Source organism: Pyxicephalus adspersus, chromosome 2 (assembly GCF_032062135.1).
Source record: "Pyxicephalus adspersus chromosome 2, UCB_Pads_2.0, whole genome shotgun sequence".
NCBI lineage: Eukaryota > Metazoa > Chordata > Amphibia > Anura > Pyxicephalidae > Pyxicephalus > Pyxicephalus adspersus.
Window position 1 is genome coordinate 38,799,688 of NC_092859.1, and position 8,891 is coordinate 38,808,578.

Genomic DNA, 8,891 nt, shown 5'->3' on the forward strand with positions numbered 1-8,891 from the left:
TTGCCTAATGTCAGATTCACTGCTTTATACATATGCCATTTAAAGTTTTCATGTTACCTGGCTTCTATGTTCCAAGGAAGTAGGAGTGTCACTTTTTCCCATCTGTAAGCAGAAAGACATTCATCCATTATTATTAGGTCTCACACTATAGAGAAGCTCAGCAAGATCAGAGTTCCCAAAACAGTTATATATATTCATTTTACAATGAAATGATGACAAGAAAAATTTCTAGCATTTTCATAACCACTATGATATCATGATGCTTTCTTAAAATACAGAATTAAAAGAGAATGTTAATATTATTTTCTTTCTGTATAAAATAAAATATAAAATAAATATTGCATATGATTAATTTTTAAAAAAAAATTTTAGAGCCAGAAGGTGCAACTTGAGGTTCATTTTAAGATGTTTTCTGGTTTCTCCCCATCTCTTGTTAAAAATAGGTTGAGGTTGTTTAGAGAGCTCAATAGTTGAAACTGAAATTTACAGTTTACAAAACAAATGAAGTCAAAGCCATGACTCCTCCCTCTCCCTCGATATGGCACTCTCCAAGGTTTTAGTCAATTTTATTCAGAGTCTGCCTAAATGAGGAGACATAACTGTCGAGCTCTCTATTAAAGAATCCATAGTGTTGTGGGAATCCTTTCTCAGGGGTACATTTTTGTATTATTTGAAAAACTGAATGTAAGTAAATAGTAAATTTAAAACAGTTAATATATTTTAAAAACTTTAAAAAATTGACTAAGTGTTTATAAATTGGCAGAGTTTTGATTATGATGACCACATAGCAACCTAACCTTTAAAACTTGCCAACACTAATCCACATAGTTTACATGAACACAATCTATTATAATACTTGAGTCTATGATCACATGGAGACATCTGTTATAATGTTATCTGATATATTTATAATTGGCCAGATCTCCTGTTTCCTTCTGCTGACTTTTATCATACAAGATAAGGTAGTGCCATGGGTGCATGTGGGAGGAACCACAAAACATAACAGTCTAGAAAATTGACATTCCCTGAAGCATAGTTTTATGATAAGCATAGACAATGGCCCTGATTCACCAAGCAAAATTGGAGGCTCGGTCGCGCATTCATATTTGCTATACAAAATCAGAAGCCTTCACTCAATTCACCAACTAAATTTCAGGCGCTGGCGTATTTGCGCGGAAGTTAGTAACAGAAATGATCTCGCTGCTGGAGCCGCTCATCACCGACAGCTTTACACTGGCGAGCTTGCATTAAAAGTCACTGTTCCCCTAAAAAAGCATTCTTTCTAATGGCACACATATTACCCTTAGCCCTAAAAAAAAAATGTTCAAATGTTTAAAACATCTATATGCGCTAAGAAAAAAGCATATTTTAAAATGACTTATTTCTTTCCTGTTAGGCAAGAGTTTACCGAGTTCAACTCCTCTACATAGGCGCCTATCTAAAGGCTTACGATGCCTTGTCGGAAGAGCCGCCTGGGGGTAAATCTTGCGACTTTCCGCGGGCGAAGCCTCGGACTAGATTTTTTACCACAAAAGTCAAAAGCACATACACATTCTTCTTGTTTGCTTCTATATATATATATATATATATATATATATATATATATATATGTTATTTTATAATAATAATAAAAAAATGATTATATATATTTATAATTATTGTAGGATATAATTATATATGTATATGTATCTACACACACATATAGAAAATACTTTTAACATTAAATTCTGCCCAACTTTATTTTATTTTTTTAATTATTTGGATATCTGTTTACTGGTGTACAAATCTAAAGGATTGTATCAATCAATGATAATGAAATGTCCAATTGCAAAAAGAAAACAAACAGCCAATTTTGACAGACTTCTTGAAGGGGCTGTTGTTTTGTGTGTTATCCTAATTAATCTATGTTGCTGCATTTGATACTTTGCTTACCATTTAGCATAATAGCTTCTTTTTAATTTTTTTTACTTTGAATGTTTTAATGTCCATTTTGCAATTTTGAAGTCAATGTTAATGCTATGTTATTGTGTTTGTGGCCATATTGTTTGATTGCAAAATTCTGCCTTTATTACCACTTTTCAGTGTTTGTCCTGCATACATATTTTCTAATCCAGTTTTCCACCCTTGACAGGCCAAAATTGCATATTAGTTTGGTAAGTATTTTTTGAATGCAATATTTGTTGGGCCATTTTTGAACTATTTTGGCTTTACATGGAAGTGTGGGGTTACATGTGTTTTGTTTGTTCTTTTTAATTTTTTTGTCATTTAGTGTAAATTTTAGTGATGTGTGTTCTTTTATGTGTTTTTATATTTTTTGTGACCTTTTAGCAAATGTTTCTTTTGGATAAAGTTGTGTGTAAAATGTTGTTGTTTGTTTTTTGGGGGTTTGTTATGTGATCTCCTTTCCAATCTCCCAGGACACAGTTTAAAAAGACAATTGTGTTTGTTTTAAGTTGTTTCTTTCTCTGAATTATTTGTAAGGCTAAAAACAGCACAATTGTCTTGTTAAAACTCAGTCGTTTGATGCGCATAGTTGTGCGTCAAACTTAAAATGTCAAACTGTTTTATCAGTTGAAAAATGCACTGCACTTTTGCACAGTCCTCATTAAGGTAAGTTTGTATTTTTTTATTGCTTGTTTTGCTTCATATGCACTCATGTATGTATAGACATGAGTGCACATAAAGCCAAACATGTGTGTATGCATTTAGATGTGTGTACATATACATAGAAAAGAGAAATTATAAGAAGAAATAGGCAAAGAGGGCTTTTTGTACCATAGTGCTTTACATTGAAAAGATTGCCCATTTCTTCCTATGATTTCGGATATCATGGGCTTGGCTACAAGCAACATTCATGGACAATATTGCTTCTTGTTAAAAGAAGGAATCCACCTTTATGTGCTTCCACTACCAAACTGAGATCAGTAAGTCAAATATATACAGTGGGCCAAGATCTAAAATGCCATTAAAATCTGCAAAAACACCCTGGAGGGATGGAAAAGCAAGATAATGTTTGGCACAAACTGGATTTGTCCCTTGAAGTTTGATATACTAGTACTATTTATTTTGTGGAAACACCTAAATAATGCATACACGCCAGTATTTATCAGCATTAAGTTGAGCAACAACACAACATCTGTTCATTTCTAAGAGTGCCTGACCCTGCTTGTGAGCTTGGCAATCAATGAGCTTTGATGTTGTGCTTGGCAACCTGGACCTCCTTCCATCACCATCAGGTGTGTTAGAATGAGTATGCAACTCAGCTGGACAACTAATTCACAACCAGTTTGGACAACAAGTGGAAGTGTGTTTGTATACTATAGTGCTAAGATCAGGCAGCACAGCACAATGATAACAAACCTATAACACAACAACATAGGAGTTGTGTGGGGACAAATCAACATGAGTGAAAATGTCAGACTATTAAAAAACAAACAAAAAAAAGAAATAAAATCATGACAATTTATTTTAATAAAGGACTATGTACATAATACATTCAAATACCAATATGTGACAATGGGACAAAGGCAAGGAGAGGGATCGAGTAGCACTTTAGAGTGGAAACCATGCAGACATTTGTACTTACTACTTGTGGAAAAAATGACAACACATTGCTGAAGAATTGCTAAACTACGGAGATTGGCATTACAAACCAGGCACAAAAACATTGCAGCAACAGATGAAACTAACAATCATGAGGATTCTAAAAGATCACATTAATGCATACCATCCAAGCAAACTTACTTGATTACTCTTACTTGCTTGCACTTACAAAAAACAACATCAAGCATTAAAGATTCAAACTGACCTGTAAAATGGACTGGAGATGCGCACAGAAAAGGGCGCAGGTGTGCGCTAATCAATTGCTATCACCTCACCATTGAGGTTAACATCTCCTTCTGAATCACGCAGCTGAAAATTAATCGCCTTAATTGGCGTAACAGAGATCTTTGCAGGAAACTGGCAGGCGAGTTCACTAGAACTCGGCCCGACTCGCGCCAATAGAGTTTGCTGACCGGTGCGCACATACGCACATACGTTTGCGCATTTCATTGATGAATCAGGGCAAATATCTCATCTTCAGATTGACCTTTGACAGTGCAACCAGAGGGTAAGGTAAGTTTCACGTCTTTCTTAGGTATATCTTCTACCTCACTGTTTAACTCACTTTAGTGAGAGCTGCTTAAATTCCGGGTAATTTAAATGCAACATCTCATCTTTCTATATGGCTCCTTCCATATTCTTGCTATTCTGTGAAATGTAGTGTTTTTTATTTAGATTTTACAACTATATTAGCCACACAGGGAGTATATTCTTTTCTATTACATAGCTAATTTTGTATATAATCACATGTCCTAATATTAACATACACTTATAAGTTTATCAAATGGAAGGTTACTTTTTCTTTTGTAAGATTTTTGCCCTTTAAATAACTCGGTGAGCCTGCCAAAAACACCTTTTCTATTTAGTATAAAAAGGAAAACTTGAAGCAGTTCTTATATATACGGCATCATCAGGGTTTCCCTTTCCTCAGCCAATCACAGAGCGAAGCAATCAGTCAGCAATCAATCATCTGAGCAATGAATCAGCTTACGCAGCCGTAGCAGAGATGTGGCATGTGCTCTGCCGGTAACCGGTAACTTATTGTTATCACGCAGCTATCATTGACTGGGGGTCCCTCTCTGCTGATAATTTTTTTTCTCATCAACCCAACAAATCTTGTTTTTGCTGGCTCATTTGGCAAATGTCCTTTAACCCCTTGTTTAGTTCTACTCTGGGTCAGCCATTGAAACCATAAATAGCATAAATAGGTCATCGCGGTGGCTCGTAGGTTAGCACTAGGTTCCAGGTTTGAATCTCAGCCAGGACACCCTGTGTCGACGTGGGCTTATAAGAATTTTGTTGCATGATATAGTATTGTAAGAAATATTGTATATAAGATAGGTTTGTGTACTAATCTGGTTGCCAAGTCGAGGCTGGGTCAATCCTCATTGCTGTGGTTGCCTCGGGCAAGCAGTAACGTGACCTAAACTGCGTTTTGGTAAGCAGTGTGCATGTGAGTTATTCATTGCTCCCAGCTTGCTGAAAACAAAGACCACGATCCAGAGGGAAACTGATCTGGGATCAGCAAGAAATCGGCCTAACAAGGTCACTATTTAGTAAGTAACCTTGCATTTCCAAGAAAGCCAAAACTTCAGATTTTGTGTGTTTAGAACCTATGTTACATATTTATCATGGTTTGCATCCCTGCTAAGGGAACATACCTTATTTGTCTCAGCAACCATTGCACCAATTCCAGTGAGAGATTTCCTCCTACAATTTATTTGTTTACAATGATGTGAAAGGAAATCTCAGACAAAAAAAAATAACAAAAAACTGTCCTAAAGCTAATGTTTCTCCTATTTGGTTCTGATAGCATGGTGTCTTCCTGAGAATAGGTCACTTCACTGGCTGAACAGAATGCAGAGAGTCCGATTTGGCTGCAGAAGTATGTTTATAAAGGAATGTATCCATTAAAGTGTCAGATTTCATTTCCCATACTATACATTTTGCTTACCTTGACTTCTTTCTTCTTCTCTTCCCAGGAACAATACGCTCTGTTTCTAAGCAGATTTTTATTGTTATGACTTTTCACTGCTTCTTAAACCCTGGCTCCCTGAGTCCACACCTGCTAATGATGCTTAGCCATAGAGCAAAGAGTTCCAAAACAAACCTTGGAACACCTCCTAAACAGACAGTCCATACCTAACTCAGCAAGCACTGTCAACACTGTATATTGGTTTACAGTATTTAAAGTGGAACTGAAGTCTAAAATAAAATTGCTATCTCACCTCTAATAAACTACACGCTATCTTCCCCACTGCTAACAATTTATGTTGGAGATGTGGTCATGTCCAATCATAATGTCCTATTGGACAAGGGTTAATGCTCTTTTCTTTGGGATTTTAGAAACTTCTATACCACTTAACGTAGTTACTCTTTATTAGACTTACCTATCTCGCGCCTCTCTAAACTGAATAGAAATTTAGTGTGTTATATTCTAACTGAAGCCAGGTGCCTTATCGCTAGACATTATAAGTCCACCTCTCCTCGAGCATCTTTGATCTTTATGCTAGCATTAGGGAATTTCAACTAATGGAACACCTTACAGCAAGAATGTATGATAGATATGAAAAATTCATGGAAATCCGGGCCCCTTGGGACTCCTATCTAATGTCTATCTCCAATATGTTTTAACAGATATCTACCAATCCTCATTCAGGTCCCGATAAAATGCCCCCTGCTATTAATGCCTCAGGACTATCACCAGAAGTCTCCCCTAATGGATATCATACATTTGCCCTCTGTCCTACATCCTCCCTTGTTCTTGCCTTTATTTTCCTCTTTTTCTTTTGTCTATCTTTGTTTCTTTTCTAAATTGATAATTGAACCTCTAGATATCATCAAATGTAATATTTATTTTTCTATTGTTTACATCATAAATGTGAGAAACCATTTCTGCTTATCACTGTCACATAACCAGATTTGTTTTGCTGTATTCTGTATTTTCTGTTAAGATTTTGTAATCTCTTGTTTCATCGCTATATGGTATACGTTAACATTTCTGGTTGTTGTTAACCCTGCTTCTTTGTTATGTGTGGTTCATCGTTATATGTTTACACTTATTGCTCTTTTTTTTTCTATGTTTGTATTTGCTAAGGTAAAGAGTTTAGGAAAAACATTCCTGTTTATTTCCATCTGCCAAAAATCTTTTCTTTTCTCCCTGCAGGAACATTTTGTGTACAGTGCCTGTACAGAGAGGAGCAAAGTGTGTAATCACATGTCTAGAGCGCAAACCTGGGAATTACATCATCACCGACTGCCCAATGGCTAAAGAAAGAAGGCGTTGTGGAGAAAATAGGTGAAGAGACAGGGAGCATGGATGAATTGGGCATGATTTAGAAGTGCTCCAGCGACCACTCCAGCCTTAGATGCAATATAAATGAAATTAGATCTGGCTGTCATATTAAACTTAAAATGGAATTATGGTCCCACTTTAAACTTTTGTAATGCAGGCAGATGGTTATTGTCCAAAGTGATGATGTCCCTTCTGCAATAACTGCTCTTACCCACCTGATCACCGCCTAGCTGTCAAATTTACCTGAGCTGCACATACTCTTGAAGTTGAGAACATCATCCCAGCATCTCTACTTCAAAAGCTAGGTACACAGTGCATACATTGTCGTTAGAAAACAAACAACTAACATTTATGCACAATATTTTTGAACGAATGTATTGTGCACAATTCTTTACATGCTTTAACAATACGATTGTTCGAAAAAAATACACCAATAATGTACACACACTAGATATGATTGTTTGAACGATACAGGAAGTGACATGTAAAGAAGAAAGTGTATCGCAGAACAAAGTTTCTTTGCCCTTTTAGTGCAAGACAAAAAGACAACACTTTGAGGCAGAATTGCCATATTCACTTTTTCAGTTGATAGTAATACTAGTTTAATGCTACATTTAGGTTACAGTTTCTGTCTTTAAAAAATGCTCATTCATTTTGCTTCTGCAGTTTTTTTATGTTATTGCTTGGACAGATGCATTCCTATTGATACTCTCATTCTCCAGAACAATTTCCCTGGACATCCAAACACTTTGGATGATATGCACCCCAATATAAATACATCAGACAATGGTTCAGGGAGTCATAACCATATTTATGACCTATTTTTTACTTGAGGACATTCTCAGAAGCTGTCAGAGCTACCAAAATGATTAAATGACCTTAGGGGAATTTTAGGAGGATTGTAGCAGTTATCATGCCATCAAATATATTACTAATGTTTGGGATGATGTGAAATAAACACATGGGAGGAGCTTAGAACAATGTGTGACCCCCAATTCGTACAAGAATGTCTGTGGTTTACAGATAATGAAATCACTGAAACCAGGCAAATTGTGATTGCTGTTAGTGGTAATCAACTGCAGTTGGTGAGAATGATGTCATAGAGTCACTGAACTCCCGTGGCAAAGAACTAACCAGTAGAGACTTTATAAAACTTGAGCAGCAGACAATAGCATTTAGGAAAGAAACTCCCATATTAAAAAAATTTCCTATGAAAGAGTTCGCTGATGCTTTTCGTATCATCAAGATTCTGATACAGAGAGGTTCACCAATGTTTACCATACAGTTACCAAAGGTCTGTGATGCTACAGGGCTATTTATGATGAGAAAAAGGAAAACTCTGTGCAAACCTCCCTTGATGCCAACTTTTATAAGACTTACACCAGAATCAGCCTCTGACCATTCCCCATCTTCTCCAACAAGTCCATCATCTTCTAACAAGATTGTACTGCTAATTAAATATTTACACAAAGTTAGATATGTACAAAAATAAAAAATAATGTGTTAAGAAAAACATCTGATTAAATTTATAGAAAAAAAATTACCTATTCCAACTTACATACAAATTCAAGTTAGAACAAACCTACACAATCCTATCTCTTCTCTATCTCGTCTTAATAATTCTATATTTGGCTGTTTATCTGATGGTATATAAACTAGTTCAGTGTTTTTCAACTTTTTTTGAGCCACGGCACATTTTTTTACATTGAAAAAATCCTGCGGCACACCACAAATCAAAAATGTTACAAAATGACACTCTGTAGCTAATTCTTTTGTCTCTAAGAATAAACAAGAAAACTGTTACCTACTGCCACCCACTGACATGGAAGAGTATTACATTACTCTGCCAGTCACTACAGCACAGACACTCAACAATGGTAATTAGATAATTTCCCACGGTACACCTAAAGATCTCTCATGGCACACTAGTGTGCCGCGGCACAGTGGTTGAAAATCACTGAACTAGTTAATGGAAAGCTTCCAGCACAGTTCT